The sequence below is a fragment of the Aegilops tauschii genome, chromosome 2, assembly GCF_002575655.3.
Source record: "Aegilops tauschii subsp. strangulata cultivar AL8/78 chromosome 2, Aet v6.0, whole genome shotgun sequence".
In the NCBI taxonomy this organism is placed as follows: Eukaryota; Viridiplantae; Streptophyta; class Magnoliopsida; order Poales; family Poaceae; genus Aegilops; species Aegilops tauschii.
Window position 1 is genome coordinate 117,185,230 of NC_053036.3, and position 19,374 is coordinate 117,204,603.

Genomic DNA, 19,374 nt, shown 5'->3' on the forward strand with positions numbered 1-19,374 from the left:
TTATTAGGTCGGACGAAAAAACATGGCTACCAATGGTTAAGGGTATCTGGTCGCACCATCGACTAGCCATATACTCTGCTCCAAGTGAACTCACTAACAGAGGGGTCCTAAGGGTTTGGGTTGGTAGTTTAAACTTATCCACGAATCCCCTTGATATGTATGAATGCGATGCACCAGTATCAAAAAGAACAAGGGCGGTAAAAGACTTAACCAAAAACTTACCTATAACCGCGTCTGGTTGCTCTTCAACCTGCTCCACGTTAACGTGGTTCACTTGTCCTTTGTTGAATGGATTGGGCTTCTTCCCAGCGCTCCCATTACCGTTTCCATTCTTCGCTTCAGGGAACTCTGTGGCATAGTGTCCAGTCTTCCCGCACTTAAAGCAAGTAATGTGACTTAGATCTCTCTTGGCGGGTGTGGCTGGATTGGAGCGGTTCTGATTGTTGCTTGCTCCATTCCCATTCCCATTCCCATTCTTAGAACCATTGTGGTTATGCGAACTTCCTCCGGTGTGGTTATGACCTCCATGGTTATGAACAAGTCCTCCCGAGTTCGGGGTTAGGCGAGGTTTCTGCTGAGCTCCTGAGTTATACCTCCCTTGCCCATACTTCCTCTTACGGCTCTCAATTTGCTGCTACTTCCCTTCAATCATAAGAGCCTTATCTACCAACTCCTGGTAGTTGTTGAATGTTGCTACCATCAACTGCATGCTCATCTCATCATTCAGCCCTTCCATAAATTTCTCCTGCTTCGCGGCATCTGTGGCCACATCATCCGGGGCATAGCGAGATAACTTGCTAAACTCATCCACGTACTGAGCTACAGTACGGTTCCCCTGGCGTAGGTTGCGAAACTCATGCTTCTTCATATTCATAGCTCCAGTTGAGACATGGGCCGTGCGGAAAGCTTGCTGAAACTGATCCCAAGTGACGTTGGCTATGGGGAAAGTGGTCGTATAATTCTCCCACCATGAGGCTGCTGGTCCATCCAATTGATGTGCGGCAAAACGCACCTTCTCAGCATATGTGCAACCTGCGGTGGTCAATTCCCTTCCAATACGGCGTAGCCAATCATCGGCAACTATAGGCTCGGTGCTACTAGAAAACACCGGCGGCTGCAACCTCAGAAAGCGAGCTAGGTTATCAACTGGAGGCGGGTTGTTGTTGTTGTTTCCTTGGTTCTGGACTAACAATTGCATCAAGGCATTCTGCTGCTGGATCAACTGAGTGAGCTCCGGCGGGAAGGCAAATCCGGTGTCACGTCTCGGAGGCATCTGGCGGGTTTAGAGGGAAGAGATTAGAATAGAAAAGGGGTCTAGTGAGAAAGCACTACCCATATGCACATGAGACAAACACAATCATTTCACTCAATCAATCAAGCAAGGGCATACAAACGGTCTAGAACTATCGTTAAAAGTGCTCAACTACTACTATATACATGGGGGAAATACTACTACTTATTTGGTGGTCATCTAGAAATTTTGATCAGTGGAAGACTCCATGATGTCTGCTCCAGCTTCGTCTTCAAAGTCATCATCATTGGGGTCGGAGTCGGTGTCATCGATGATGATGTAGCTCTCCAGGCAAGTTGAATCATCGTCCTCTCCTCCTGGCACGGGATCTCCCATGAATACTCCGATCTTCTTTATCAGGTCGTCATTCTTCTCCCATAGTGTTGCAATTTCCTCCTCATATCCATCGCGTGTAGACTTGAGTTCTTCCTCCAGATCAATGATCCTTGTCTTCGTCTTGTTCAAATTTATCATGTATGCGCACATCTGATTCTCCTGGCGTCGAATGTGCTGGTTTAACTCCTGGATGAAAGTTGCAATGGATATGTCCTTCTTGGTGCTGATCATCTCCCACTGCTCATCTCGGCGCCCACATATCTGATAGATAGTGTCCTTGAGATCCTTGTTGTAGACTTCTCCAATGCGTCCCATGGTAATGTGGGCTGCCATGCTCTTGCCTAGGCTCCAGGTGGGTGCTTCAAAAGAAAATTCTACGGGCTTAGTGGTTGGCGAGAACGTCCTTCCTGCAACTTGAACTTGAATCATCCAGCACTCCTCTTCTGGTAATGTGGCATTGTAAGTCCCGGTGAAGCTTGGTATTCCGATGTTCAGGTACCTAGTGACTTCCTTCAAATGGCGTCCAAAGGGGGTGTCTTCATCCGGTTGTGTAAACTTGTTCCTTGAATCTGCCATCCTAAAGAGTAGAAAATGGAGAAGGGTCGGAAATGAGTAGAGAAGAGTGACCTATGGCTTATCTTAGTGGTCATGTCCTACACTCAACTTGGCTCTGATACCATCTTGTAGCGACCCGACCTCAAACGGTCAAGTCTCTGTGCTTCAGTGTCATCCCTGGATCGGTAATGCTGACACACACAGTACTCGAAGGATTTATAACAGAGTAGCAATCACACATTTATTACATCGAATGTCTGAAAAGAGAACTTATTACAATAAATTTGGCTTAAGGCCATCTAATACGATAAAAGCGGAAGGCTTGGAAGATAAAGTGAGTCCATCAACTCCAACGGCATAGCTGAGCTGCACGACAACGACCTAGCGAACCTTACTCCTCGTTCGAAAAGTCTGCAACATAATACGTTGCGGCCAGGAAACGGGCCAGCACATGGAATATGCTAGCAATATAACACAGTAGAGCAAGAACAGAATAATGCTATCACTACATGCATATTTGGCTGGTGGAAAGCTCTACGGTTATAGTTTTTGCGAAAAGCCAATTTTTCCTACAATAAAGGAATAAGTTTTTATTTAACTATCATGGTAGTTGAAACATCATTAAGAAGGTTCCTCCAACTCAATCCCAATTAAAGTAATTATCAACCCAACAATATTAATTTAGAGTGATGAGATACTTAGGATACTCCAAGTACTAGATACTCAAGATTGTCCATAACCAGGGACACGGCTAACCATGATTAGATTGTACACTCTGCAGTGGTTTGCGCACTTTTCCCCACAAGACTCGATCTCCTCCGTTGGATTTCCCGCACTACATGGTGTCTGAGAAACGGGTGACCGAGACACAGTCTTTCAGAAACATTAACTCTTTACTCCAGGCAGACCATACCAAACCTACATCCCTCTACCTGCTGATCCACCTCTTCAAGAGCTCATGCAACTTACTCAACTATGCTAGAGCCCATAATAGCTTGTGGCTGCACATGGAAGTTTCTAGCATGAAAATATCTTAGTTCCCTTTGAGCCTGGGTGGCGGACCTTAGGATGATCACACGGGTACTCCGGGATATCCTAGGACAACACTGGATTCTCCAGGTGCCCGACAAGAAATCCACCCAGATGTGTATTAAAATTGCCATCTTAAGTTGAACCATTAATTAATCATCTCACATCTGTCATGGATTTCACTCACCCAATCCACGTCTATGAGCATAGTGTTGGGTAACGTAGCAGAAATTCAAAATTTTCTACGCATCACCAAGATCAATCTATGGAGTAATCTAGCACCGAGGGGAAGGGAGTGCATCTACATACCATTGTAGATCGCGATGCGGAAGCGTTGCAAGAACGTGGATGAAGGAGTCGTACTCGTAGCGATTCAGATCGCGGTTGATTCCGATCTAAGCGCCGAACCACGGCGCCTCCGCGTTCAACACACGTGCAGCCCGGTGACGTCTCCCACGCCTTGATCCAACAAGGAGAGTGGGAGAGGTTGGGGGAGACTCCGTCCAGCAGCAGCACGACGGCGTGGTGGTGGTGGAGGAGCGCGGTACTCCAGCAGGGCTTCGCCAAGCACTACGAGAGACGAGGAGGGAGGGAGGTAGGGCTGCGCCAAGAGGGAGAGCAAAATCATGTGTTGGGCTGCCCCCATACCTCAAGTATATATAGGGGAAGAGGAGGGGCTGCGCCCCCACATAGGGTTCCCTCCCCAGGGGTGGCGGCAGCCCCCAGATCCCATCCGGGTGGCGGCCAGGGGGGAGAGAGGAGGGGCGCACCTAGGGTGGGCCTTAGGGCCCATCTGCTCCTAGGGTTTGCCCCCTCTCCTCTTGAGGGCGCCTTGGGCCTTGGTGGGAGGCGCCCCAGCCCACCTAGGGGCTGGTCCCTTCCCACTATTGGCCCACGTAGGCCTCTGGGGCTGGTGGCCCCACCTGGTGGACCCCCGGGACCCTCCCGGTGGTCCCGGTACGTTACCGATAGCACCCGAAACTTTCCGGTGACCAAAACAGGACTTCCCATATATAAATCTTTACCTCCGGACCATTCCGGAACTCCTCGGGATGTCCGGGATCTCATCCGAGACTCCGAACAACATTCGGTAACCACGTATATCTATTCCCTATAACCCTAGCGTCATCGAACCTTAAGTGTGTAGACCCTACGGGTTCGGGAACCATGCAGAGATGACCGAGACGTTCTCCGGCCAATAACCAATAGCGGGATCTGGATACCCATGTTGGCTCCCACATGTTCCACGATGATCTCATCAGATGAACCAGGATGTCAAGGATTCAATCAATCCCGTATACAATTCCCTTTGTCTACCGGTATGGTACTTGCCCGAGATTCGATCGTCGGTATCCCGATACCTTGTTCAATCTCGTTACCGGCAAGTCTCTTTACTCGTTCCGTAACACATCATCCCGTGATCAACTCCTTGGTCACATTGTGCACATTATGATGATGTCCTACCGAGTGGGCCCAGAGATACCTCTCCGTTTACACGGAGTGACAAATCCCAGTCTCGATTCGTGCCAACCCAACAGACAATTTCGGAGATACCTGTAGTGCACCTTTATAGCCACCCAGTTACGTTGTGACGTTTGGTACACCCAAAGCATTCCTACGGTATCCGGGAGTTGCACAATCTCATGGTCTAAGGAAATGATACTTGACATTAGAAAAGCTCTTAGCAAACGAACTACACGATCTTGTGCTAGGCTTAGGATTGGGTCTTGTCCATCACATCATTCTCCTAATGATGTGATCCCGTTATCAACGACATCCAATGTCCATGGTCAGGAAACCGTAACCATCTATTGATCAACAAGCTAGTCAACTAGAGGCTTACTAGGGACATGGTGTTGTCTATGTATCCACACATGTATCTGAGTTTCCTAGCAATACAATTTTAGCATGGATAATAAACGATTATCATGAACAAGGAAATATAATAATAACCAATTTATTATTGCCTCTAGGGCATATTTCTAACAGTCTCCCACTTGCACTAGAGCCAATAATCTAGTTCACATCGCCATGTGATTAATACCCAAGAGTTTACTAGAGTCAATAATCTAGTTCACGTCACCATGTGAATGTAATGAATCCAACACCCATGGGGTTTGTTCATATCTCGCTTGTGAGAGAGGTTATTAGTCAACGGGTCTGAACCTTTCAGATCCGTGTGTGCTTTACGAATATCTATGTCATCTTGTGGATGCAGCTACCACGCGCTACTTGGAGCCATTTCAAATAACTGCTCTACTATACGAATCCGGTTTACTACTCAGAGTCATCCGGATTAGTGTCAAAGTTTGCATCGACGTAACCCTTTACGACGAATTCCTTTTCACCTCCATAATCGAGAAAATTTCCTTAGTCCACTAGATACTAAGGATAAGTTCGACCGCTGTCATGTGAACCATTCCCGGATCACTATTGTACCCCTTGACCAACTCATGGCAAGGCACACTTCATGTGCGGTACACAGCATAGCATACTGTAGAGCCTACGTCTAAAGCATAGGGGACGACCTTCGTTCTTTCTCTCTCTTCTGCTGTGGTCAGGTCTTGAGTCTTACTCAATACTCAGACCTTGTAACATAGCCAAGAACTCCTTCTTTGCTGATCTATTTTGAACTCCTTCAAAAACTTGTCACGGTATGTATTCATTTGAAAGTACTATTAAGCGGTTTTGATCTATCCTTATAGATCTTGATGCTCAATGTTCAAGTAGCTTAATCCAGGTTTTCCATTGAAAACACTTTTTCAAATAACCCTGTATGCTTTCCAGAAATTCTACATCATCTCTGATCAACAATATGTCAACAACATATACTCATCAGAAATTCTATAGTGCTCCCACTCACTTCTTTAGAAATACAAGTTTCTCATAAACTTTGTATAAACCCTAAATCTTTGATCATCTCATCAAAGCGTACATTCCAACTCCGAGATGCTTACTCCAGTCCTTAGAAGGATTGCTGGAGCTTTGCATACTTGTTAGCATCTTTCAGGATTGACAAAAACCTTCTGGTTGTATCACATACAACCTTTCCTCAAGAAAATCGTCGAGGAAACAATGTTTTGACATCCTATCTGCAAGATTTCATAAATAATGCAGTAACTCCTAATACAATTCCAACAGACTCTTAGCATCGCTACGAGTGAGAAAGTCTCATTGCAGTCAACTCCTTGAACTTGCCGGAAAACATCTTAACGACAAGTCGAGCTTTCTTAATGGTGACACTTACCATTATTGTCTGTCTTCCTTTTAAAATCCATCTGCACCCAACAGTCTTACGACCATCAAGTATTTCTTGCAAAGTCTATACTTTGCTTTTATACATGGATCCTCTCTCGGATTTCATGGCCTCGAGCCATTCGTCGGAATCCGGGCCCACCATCGCTTCTCCATAGCTCGTAGGTTCATTGTTGTCTAGCAACATGACTTCCAAGACAGGATTACGCACCACTCTGGAGTAGTTTGCATCCTTGTCGTCCTACGAGGTTTGGTAGTGACTTGATCCGAAGTTTCATGATCACTATCATAAGCTTCCACTTCAATTGGTGTAGGTGCCACAGGAATAACTTCCTGTGCCCTGCTACACACTAGTTGAAGTGACGGTTCAATAACCTCATCAAGTCTCCACCATCCTCCCACTCAATTCTTTCGAGAGAAACTTTTCCTCGAGAAAAGACCCGTTTCTAGAAGCAATTACTTTTGCTTCCAGATCTGAAATAGGAGGTATACCCAACTGTTTTGGGTATGAAGATGCATTTATCCGCTTTGGGTTCGAGCTTATCAGCCTGAAACTTTTTCACATAAGCATCGCAGCCCCAAACTTTTAAGAAACGACAGCTTAGGTTTCTCTAAACCATAGTTCATACGGTGTCGTCTCAACGGAATTGCGTGGTGCCCTATTTAAAGTGAATGCGGTTGTCTCTAATGCCTAACCCATAAATGATAGTGGTAATTCGATAAGAGACATCATGGTATGCACCATATCCAATAGGGTGCAGTTATGATGTTCGGACACACCATCACACTGTGGTGTTCCAGGCGGTATTAATTGTGAAACACTTTCCACAATGTCTTAATTGTGCGCCAAACTCGTAACTCAGATATCTCTATGATCATATCATAGACATTTTATCCTCTTGTCACGACGATCTTCAACTTCACTCTGAAATTACTTGAACCTTTCAATAATTCAGACTTGTGTTTCATCAAGTAAATATTCTCAGCATCTACTCAAATCATCTGTGAAGTAAGAACACATCGATATCCACTGCGTGCCTCAGCACTCATTGGACTGCACACATCGAATGTATTACTTCCATCAAGTTGCTCTCTTGTTCCATCTTACTGAAAACGAGGCCTTTCAGTCATCTTGCCCATGTGGTATGATTTGCATGTCTCAAGTGATTCAAAATCAAGTGAGTCAAAACGATCCATCTGCATGGAGTTTCTTCATGCATATATACCAATAGACATGGTTCGCATGTCTCAATCTTTTCAAAAACAAGTGAGTCCAAAGATCCATCTACATGGAGCTTCTTCATGCGTTCTATACCAATATGACTCAAATGGCAGTGCCACAAGTATGTGGTACTATCATATCTTTTGGCACGAACATGTGTATCACTGTGATCGAGATTCATTTTAGGTGCAAGACCATTGAAGGTATTATTCAAATAAACAGAGTAACCATTATTCTCCTTAAATGAATAACCGTATTGCGATAAACATTATCCAATCATGTTTATGCTCAACGCAAACACCAAATAACAATTTATTTAGGTTTAACACCAATCTCGATGGTAGAGGGAGCATGCGATGCTTGATCATATCAACCTTGGAAACACTTCCAACACATATCGTCATCTCACCTTTAGCTAGTCTCCGTTTATTCCTTAGCTTTTATTTCGAGTTACTAACACTTAGCAATCGAACCGGTATCTAATACCCTGGTGCTGCTAGGAGTACTAGTAAAGTACACATTCATATAATGTATATCCAATATACTTCTATCGACCTTGCCTGCCTTCTCATCTACCAAGTATCTAGGGTAGTTCTGCTTCAGTGACCGTTCCCCTCATTACAGAAGCACTTAGTCTCGGGTTTGGGTTCAACCTTGGGATTCTTCACTAGAGCAGCAAATGATTTGCTGTTTCATGAAGTATCCCTTTTGTCCTTGCCCTTCTAGAAACTAGTGGTTTTACTAACCATCAACAATTGATGCTCCTTCTTGATTTCTACTTTCGCGGTGTCAAACATCGCGAGTTGCTCAAGGATCATCATGTCTATCCCTGATATGTTATAGTTCATCACGAAGCTCTAATAGCTTGGTGGCAGTGACTATGGAGAACCATCACTATCTCATCTGGAAGATTAACTCCCACTCGATTCAAGTGATTGTAGTACTCAGACAATCTGAGCACATGCTCAACGATTGAGCTTTTCTCCCTTAGTTTGCAGGCTTAAGAAACTTGTCAGAGGTCTCATACCTCTTGACGTGGGCATTAGTCTGAAATCCCAATTTCAGTCTTTGGAACATCTCATATGTTCAGCGATGTTTCAAAACCGTCTTGTCGCCACAATTTTAAACCGTTAGCATCACACACTGAACTATCACGTAGTCATCAAAACGTGTATGTCAGATGTTTCATAACATCTACAGACGACGCTCGAGGTTCAGCACACCGAGCGGTGCATTAAGGACATGAGCCTTCTGTGCAGCAATGAGGACAATCCTCAGTTTACGGACCCAGTCCGCATAATTGCTACTATCAACTTTCAACTAAATTTTCTCTAGGAACATATCTTAACCAGTAGAACTAAAGCGTAAGCTATGACATAATTTGCAAAGACCTTTTGACTATGTTCATGATAATTAAGTTCATCTGATTAATGAACTCCCACTCAGATAGACATCCCTCTAGTCATCTAAGTGATACATGATCCGAGTCAAACTAGGCCGTGTCCGATCATCACGTGAGACGGACTAGTCATCATCGCTGAACATCTCCATGTTGATCGCATCTACTATACGACTCATGTTCGACCTTTCGATCTCTTGTGTTCCGAGACCATTTCTGTACATGCTAGGCTCGTCAAGTCAACCTAAGTGTTTCGCATGTGTTCCGAGGCCATGTCTGTACATGCTAGGCTCGTCAACACTCGGTGTATTCGAACGTTAGAATCTATCACACCCGATCATCACGTGGTGCTCCAAAACAACGAACCTTCGCAACGGTGCACAGTTAGGGGAACACGTCTCTTGAAATTTTAGTGAGGGATCATCTTATTTATGCTACCGTCGTTCTAAGCAAATAAGATGTAAACATGACAAACATCACATGCAAATCATAAAGTGACGTGATATGGCCAATATCATCTTGCGCCTTTGATCTCCATCTTCGAGGCGCGGCATGATCACCTTCGTCACCGGCATGACACCATGATCTCCATCATCATGATCTTCATCATCGTGTCTTCATGAAGTTGTCTCGCCAACTATTACTTCTACTACTATGGCTAACGGTTAGCAATAAAGTAAAGTAATTACATGGCGTTTTCATTGACACGCAGGTCATACAATAAATTAAGACAACTCCTATGGCTCCTGCCGGTTGTCATACTCATCGACATGCAAATCGTGATTCCTATTACAAGAACATGATCAATCTCATACATCACATATATCATTCATCACATCCTTTTGGCCATATCACATCACATAGCATACCCTGCAAAACCAAGTTAGACGTCCTCTAATTGTTGTTGCATGTTTTACGTGGCTGCTATGGGTTTCTAGCAAGAACGTTTCTTACCTACGCAAAAGCCACAACGTGATATGCCAATTTCTATTTACCCTTCATAAGGACCCTTTTCATCGAATCCGATCCGACTAAAGTGGGAGAGACAGACACCCGCTAGCCACCTTATGCAACTAGTGCATATCAGTCGGTGGAACCTGTCTCACGTAAGTGTACGTGTAAGGTCGGTCCGGGCCGCTTCATCCCACGATGTCGCCGAATCAAGATAAGACTAGTAACGGCAAGTAAATGGACAAAATCGACGCCCAAAACTACTTTGTGTTCTACTCGTGCATAGAAACTATGCATAGACCTAGCTCTGATACCACTGTTGGGTAACGTAGCAGAAATTCAAAATTTTCTACGCATCACCAAGATCAACCTATGGAGTAATCTAGCACCGAGGGGAAGGGGAGTGCATCTACATACCATTGTAGATCGCGATGCGGAAGCGTTGCAAGAACGTGGATGAAGGAGTCGTACTCGTAGCGATTCAGATCGCGGTTGATTTCGATCTAAGCGCCGAACCACGGCGCCTCCGCGTTCAACACACGTGCAGCCCGGTGACGTCTCCCACGCCTTGATCCAGCAAGGAGAGTGGGAGAGGTTGGGGAAGACTCCGTCCAGCAGCAGCACGACGACGTGGTGGTGGTGGAGGAGCGCGGTACTCCAGCAGGGCTTCGCCAAGCACTACGAGAGACGAGGAGGGAGGGAGGTAGGGCTGCGCCAAGAGGGAGAGCAAAATCATGTGTTGGGCAGCCCCCATACCTCAAGTATATATAGGGGAAGAGGAGGGGCTGCTCCCCCACCTAGGGTTCCCTCCCCAGGGGTGGCGGCAGCCCCCAGATCCCATCCAGGTGGCGGCCAGGGGGGAGAGAGGAGGGGCGCACCTAGGGTGGGCCTTAGGGCCCATCTGCTCCTAGGGTTTGCCCCCTCTCCTCTTGAGGGCGCCTTGGGCCTTGGTGGGAGGCGCCCCAGCCCACCTAGGGGCTGGTCCCTTCCCACTATTGGCCCACGTAGGCCTCTGGGGCTGGTGGCCCCACCTGGTGGACCCCCGGGACCCTCCCGGTGGTCCCGGTACGTTACCGATAGCACCCGAAACTTTTCCGGTGACCAAAACAGGACTTCCCATATATAAATCTTTACCTCCGGACCATTCCGGAACTCCTCGTGATGTCCGGGATCTCATCCGAGACTCCAAACAACATTCAGTAACCACGTATATCTATTCCCTATAACCCTAGCGTCATCGAACCTTAAGTGTGTAGACCCTATGGGTTCGGGAACCATGCAGACATGACCGAGACGTTCTCCGGCCAATAACCAACAGCGGGATCTGGATACCCATGTTGGCTCCCACATGTTCCACGATGATCTCATCGGATGAACCAGGATGTCAAGGATTCAATCAATCCCGTATACAATTCCCTTTGTCTACCGGTATGGTACTTGCCCGAGATTCGATCGTCGGTATCCCGATACCTTGTTCAATCTCGTTACCGGCAAGTCTCTTTACTCGTTCCGTAACACATCATCCCGTGATCAACTCCTTGGTCACATTGTGCACATTATGATGATGTCCTACCGAGTGGGCCCAGAGATACCTCTCTGTTTACAGGGAGTGACAAATCCCAGTCTCGATTCGTGCCAACCCAACAGACACTTTTGGAGATACCTGTAGTGCACCTTTATAGCCACCCAGTTACGTTGTGACGATTGGTACACCCAAAGCATTCCTACGGTATCCGGGAGTTGCACAATCTCATGGTCTAAGGAAATGATACTTGACATTAGAAAAGCTCTTAGCAAACGAACTACACGATCTTGTGCTAGGCTTAGGATTGGGTCTTGTCCATCACATCATTATCCTAATGATGTGATCCCGTTATCAACGACATCCAATGTCCATGGTCAGGAAACCGTAACCATCTATTGATCAACAAGCTAGTCAACTAGAGGCTTACTAGGGACATGGTGTTGTCTATGTATCCACACATGTATCTGAGTTTCCTATCAATACAATTTTAGCATGGATAATAAACGATTATCATGAACAAGGAAATATAATAATAACCAATTTATTATTGCCTCTAGGGCATATTTCTAACACATAGCATAGCAATATAAGCAATACGTAGAAGTAACTCCCAAGGGTTTGAATATAACAAGGCAATAGGTTCTACCTCATCAACTACTTCCCAACCCACATGTTAATCACATCCTAATCATGCAATGTTTGAGGATTGAAGCTAATGCATAAAAACTGGGTATGAAAGGAGTATGATCAATGTGTTACTTGCCTTGCTGACGATCCGCAAAACCTAGAGACTCGTAGTAGCACGCTTCGCACTCCGGGAATTCTATCACAAACAAACAATAGCATACATAAGAAATCAAGCAAAGAAACACTGGTAAATCTCAAATAAGAAAAACTAACCATAAAGTTCAACTTAAGAACTCCGGTTTGCAAAAAGAATCAAATCAAACGGAGCAACGAAACTCAAACTGCGGAAGAAACAAGATCCGTTTACTAATTTGGACTAAAGTCAAATTTTTACAGTACCAAAATCTTGTTCAAGTTGATTAAACAGAAAGAGGGTTTCGAGACGAAGATCTAGATGCTTGAATCGCCTGATTCCGATAAACGAGCGAAAAGTTAAACTAAAACGAAAATCGGATCAGAAATCGCGATCGAAAATAATCGCGGAAAAATCCGAGAAAAAGAAATCTAACGAACAGGCTAACGAACGAACGTTCGCTGTCTGCGGCTAACGAGTGAACACCGTTCGTTAAAACGAACGTACGGACGAACGTCCGCTAAATAAACTAAACCGAGAAAACCGGTGAACCGATCTAAAAAACAAACTAGGGTTTTAAAAAAAGGATCGGTTTTGAATAAAACCGAACGGCGGCGGCGGCGCATACCTCCGGCGAGGCTCCGGGGAGGTGGGGCTGCGGCGGTGGGCGGCGCGGGGCGGCGGCAGGCGGCAACAGCGAGCGGCGGCGCGCGGCAAAGGGCGGCGACTAGGCGGCGGCGTGCGGCGCTGCGGGGCGGGGCGAGGCAGGCGGCGGGGTTGGTGGTGGTGCGGGCTCCGGGGCGGCGTATTTAAAGGAGGGCGGCTTGCTTGGGGGAGGGGCAAGGTGGCGCGGGGCGGAGTCCCGGCCGGACTCGGGGTCGGGCGGCGGCGCTGGCGCGGTCTCCTGGAGGGAGACGAGGCGCGGGGCGATGGGCCGGCTCGGCTGGGCTTCGGCCAGTCGGGCGCTGAAGTTTTTTTTTAAATAATTTCGCCGGAACTTAAATAAATCCTAGAAAATAAAATAAAAATCTAAAAATGCCAAAACAAATTTTCACCGTCTAAATAAAATATTTAAAACGAGATGAATATTTTCTTGGCCCTAAAATGAAATTTTGAAAAACGTGTAATTTTTCTAATTCAAATAAAATAGCAATAAACTCCGAATAAAATCAAATATTTGATTTTAATATTTTTCCTCCAATATTTCAATTATTTTGGAGAAGTCATATTATCTCCTCTCATATATTTTAATATGAAATATTTTCGAAGAGAAAAATAATTACAACAACAATCTCGTTTCAATATTTGATAAGATTCAAATATGAAATCCCCAACTCTCTCCGAGGGTCCTTGAGTTGCTTAGGATTTCGAGGATCGCAAAACGAAATGCAGTAAAATATGATATGCATGGATGATCTATGTATAACATTACAAATTGAAAATTTGGGATGTTACACTCTACTTGGTGCGGAATTTTTGGCTAGCAAAGATGGGGGGCAAGCACCACATGTTGAAGGATCTATGACAATATAACTTCCATGTGAATATGAACAAACATAAATCATTACGTTGTCTTCCTTGTCCAACGTCAACAATTTTGGCATATAATATTTTGATGGGGGCTCACAATCACAAAAGATTTCCAGGATAGTGTATTTGCATGTGAAAGTTCTCTTCCTTATACTAATTATTCGTGAATTGCTTGTATGACCAATATTGTGATTGTCAAGCCTCAAAAGATTTCACTTTCTAACCCAATGTGAAGCTACCACTAGGCATGATATGATTTCAACTTCATGACATTCAATTTATTCAGCATTTTACTCATAGGATATAAGTGAAACACAAGAGCAATTCCAAAGAAAAGAGCTTCGTTGACGGGATGTGAATGCCGCTTACTTAGCCTCCTTGGAAACTATTTCAGGACTCTATTTTATTTAAAAACTTTCAGACCTAAGTATTTTATTAAAACAGCAAATAAGACAAAAATAAAATGACATTCTAAGAATAGCACAACTCATGTGAAGAAGCAAAAACTTAGGCTCAACTGATACTAACCGATAATTGTTGAAGAAGAAAGGTGGGATGCCTACCGGGGCATCCCCATGCTTAGATGCTTGACACTTCTTGAATATTATCTTGGGATGCCTTTGGCATCCCCAAGCTTGAGCTTTTGTGTCTCCTTAATTCTTCTCATATCACGGTTTTCCTAAATCTCAATAGCTTCATCCACACAAAACTCAACAAGAACTCGTGAGATAAGTTAGTATAAACTAATGCAAAACCTTACCATTTTCTACTGTAGCAAATCACTAAAATTATTATTCAACATTGCATACTAAATGCCTCTGCATATTTAATACTCCTATCCTCAAATAGATTCATTAAACAAGCAAGCATACGCAAACAATGCAAACATAACAGCAATCTGCCAAAACAGTACAGTCTGTAAAGAATGCAAGAGTATCAATACTTATTCTGCTCCAAACATTATGAAATTCTACCACACTGTAGAAAATTTATCAGAGCTTATTATGCAAAAAGTTTCAACATTTTATCACATTCGGGCTTTCCTCGGGAATTTTTGCAACATCGATAAACTTTCTGTTTTCAAACAGGAACATGTATACTTGCAAGATAAGCATGGCAAAGGTTATCAATGATACTTTTATTGAAATAAAAGATGCAAAACATTATTCTAAATAACTGAAAGAAAATTCTTAACAAAATAAATTGACACTCGAAGCAAAACACATATCATGTGACGAATGAAAACATAGCTCCAAGTGAGGTTACCGAAAGAGGGATGCCTTCCGGGGCATTGCCAAGCTTAGTTGCTTGGATATCCCTTGAATATTATCTTGGGGTGCCTTGGGCATCCCCAAACTTAGGGTCTTGTCACTCCTTATTCTCCTCATATCGATATCTCACCCAAAACTTGAAAACTTCAATCACACAAAAGTTAACGGAACTTCGTGAGATAGGTTAGTATGATAAAGAGCAAACATTTCACTTTGGTACTGTCAAAGACAAGATTCATAACTGTTTCCACACAATTCCGATTGTAGCATATCATTTCCACAATTTATATTGAGCAATATAAGCCATAGAAACTAGGAAACAAGCAAACTATGCATTGAAAATAGAATCTGTCAAAAACAGAACAGTCTGTAGTAATCTGTACTCAAACCATACTTCTGCTACTCCAAAAATTATGAAACAATTAGGACCACGTGAGCAATTTGTATATTAAACTTCTGCAAAAATACTCAACTCAAAATCACTCTTCTGTTAAAAATGAGACTTATTTTCGTGAGCGCAAAAATTTCTGTTTTTCAGCAAGATCAAATCAACTATCACCCAACATGATCCCAAAGGCTTTACTTGGCACTTTATTGAAACAAAAGCAATGAAACATGATCAATACGGTATCATAATCATGTGAACACACAAAAACAGTAAGTAAAAGTGTTGGGTTGTCTCCCAACAAGCGCTTTTCTTTAATGCCTTTTAAGCTAGGCATGAGGGTTTCAATGATGCTCGCATAAAAGATAAGAATTGAAACATAAAGAGAGCATCATGAAGCATATGACTAGCACATTTAGGTCTAATCCACTTCATATGCATAGGGATTTTGTGAGCAAACAACTTATGGGAACAATAATCAACTAGCATAGGAAGGCAAAACAAGCATAACTTCTAAGCTTTCAACACATAGAGAGGAAACTTGATATTATTACAATTCCTACAAGCATAAGTTCCTCCCTCATAATAATTTTCAGTAGCATCATGAATGAATTCAACAATATAACCATCACATAAAGCATTCTTTTCATGATCCACAAGCATAGAAATTTTATTACTCTCCACATAAGCAAATTTATTCTGATGAATAGTAGTGGGAGCAAACTCAACAAAATAACTATCTCGAGAGTGAAAATTAAAAGCATGATGACAAGTTTCATGGTTATCATTATTCTTTAAAGCATACATGTCATGACCATAATCATCATAGATAACAGCTTTGTTATCATAGTCAATTGAAGCCTCATCCAGATTCATCACTAAATAAAGTCATGACCTCTCCAAATCCACTTTCATCATTATAATCATCATAAATAGGAGGCATGCTATCATCGTAATAATTTTTCTCATCAAAACTTGGGGGACTAAAAATATCATCTTCATCAAATATAGCATCCCCAAGCTTATGGCTTTGCATATCGTTAGCATCATGGATATTCAAAGAGTTCATACCAACAACATTGCAATCATGCTCATCATTCAAATATTTTGTGCCAAACATTTTTATGACTTCTTCTTCTAACAATTGAGCACAATTTTCCGATCCATCATTTTCAAGAAAGATATCATAAAGATGATCTATAATATGATGCAACCTCAATTCCATATTTTTTGTAGTTTTTTTATGAACCAAACTAGTGATAAAACAAGAAACTAAAAGATTCAATTGCAAGATCTAAAGATATACCTTCATGCACTCACCTCCCCGGCAACGGCGCCAGAAAATAGCTCGATGTCTACTACGCAAATTTATTCTTGTAGACACATGTTGGGCTTCCAAGCGTAGAGTTTTGTAGGACAGTAGCAATTTTCCCTCAAGTGGATGACCTAAGGTTTATCAATCCGTGAGAGGTGTAGGATGAAGATGGTCTCTCTCAAACGACCCTGCAACCAAATACAAGAAATCTCTTGTGTCCCCAACACACCCAATACAATGGCAAATTGTATATGTGCACTAGTTCGGCGAAGAGATGGTGCTAAAAGTGTAATACGGATGGTAGAAATATATTTTTATAAACTGAATAAATAAAAACAGCAAGGTAGCAAATAATAAATGGGCACAAAAACGATATTGCAATGCCTGAAAACAAGGCCTAGGGTCCGTACTTTCGCTAGTGCAATTTCTCAACAGTGCTAACGTAGTTGGATCATATGATTATCCCTCAAAGTGCAATAAAGAATCACTCCATGGAGAACAAAAGATAGAAATTGTTTGTAGGGTACGAAATCACCTCAAAGCTATTCTTTCCGATCGATTTATCCTAGAGTTCGTACTAAAATAACGCAAGCTATTCTTTCCTATCGATCTAATCAAGAGTTTGTACTAAAATAACACCAAGCAAATTCATATTCATAATACTCAATCCACACAAAGAACTACAGAGAGACCCCAAAGTTTCTATTGGAGAAAAGATAATAAAAATGTGCATCAACCCCTATGCATAGATTACCCCAATTTCACCTCGGGGATCCGCGAGTTGAGTGCCAAAACATATATCAAGTGAATCAATACGATACCCCATTGTCACCTCAAGTATTCATACCGCAAGACATACATCATGTGTTCTCATATCTGAATATTCAATCTGACAAGACAAAACTTCAAAGGGTAAAGATTCAATTCATCACAACAAGAGTATAGAGGGGAGAAACATCATATGATCCATCTATATTAACAAAGCCCATGATCTAGATCATGAGAGAGAGAGATTAAACACATAGCTACTGGTACAAACCCTCAGCCCGAGGGTGGACTACTCCCTCCTCATCGTGGTCGCCACCGGGATGATGAAGATGGCCACCGGTGATGATTCCCCCCCCCCTCCCGCAGGGTGTCGGAAAGGGTCTAGATTGGTTTTAGGTGGCTACAGAGCCTTGCGGCGGCGGAACTTCTGATCTAGGTTAACCCCGAAGGTCTTTGGAATATTTGTGAATTTATAGGGTAAAGAGGGGTGCGAGAGGCCACCGAGGTGGGCACAACCCACCTGGGCGCGCCTGGGCCCCCAGGCGCACCTTGGTGGGTTGTGCCCCCCTCGGGGCACCCCCCAGGTGCTGCTCTGGCCCATCTTGGGTGTTCTAGTCCATAAAAATTCTCCAGCAAGTTTCGCGGTGTTTGGACTTCGTTTGATATTGATTACCTACGATGTAAAAAAAACAAGCAAAAAACTGCAACTGGCACTAGGCACTGGGTCAATAGGTTAGTCCCAAAAAATGATATAAAGTTGCTATAAAATGATTGTAAAACATCCAAGAATGATAAAATAACAGCATGAATACTTCATAAATTATATATACGTTGGAGACGTATCAGTCAACTAGAGCACAATTCGTGAAGGAAATATGCCCTAGAGGCAATAATAAAGTTGTTATTTATATTTCCTTATATCATGATAAATGTTTACTATTCATGCTAGAATTGTACTAACCGGAAACTTGATACATGTGTGAATACATAGACAAAACAAAAGTGTCCCTAGTATGCCTTTACTTGACTAGCTCGTTGATCAAAGATGGTTAAGTTTCCTAACTATAGACATGTGTTGTCATTTTATAAATGGGATCACATCGTTAGGAGAATGATGTGATGGACAAGACCCATCCGTTAGCTTGGCAGAATGATCGTTAAGTTTTATTGCTATTGCTTTCTTCATGACTTATACACATTCCTCTCACTATGAGATTATGCAACTCCCGAATACCGGAGGAACCCCTTGTGTGCTATCAAATGTCACAACATAACTGGGTGATTATAAAGATGCTCTACAGGTGTCTCCGAAGGTGTTTGTTGGGATGGCATAGATCGAGATTAGGATTTGTCACTCCGAGTATCGGAGAGGTATCTTTGGGCCCTCTCGGTAATGCACATCACTATAAGCCTTGCAAGCAATGTGGCTAATGAGTTAGTTGCGGGATGATGCATTACGGAATAAGTAAAGAGACTTGCCAGTAATGAGATTGAACTTGGTATGATGATATCGATGATCGAATCTCGGGCAAGTAACATACCGATGACAAAGGGAATGACATATGTTGTCATTGCGGTTTGACCGATAAAGATCTTCGTAGAATATGTATGAACCAATATGAGCATCCATGTTCCGCTGTTGGTTATTGATCAGAGATATGTCTCGGTCATGTCTACATAGTTCTCAAACCCGTAGGGTCCGCACGCTTAATGTTCGATGACGATTTATATTATGATTTATGTGTTTTGGTGACCGAAGATTGTTCGTAGTCCCAGATGAGA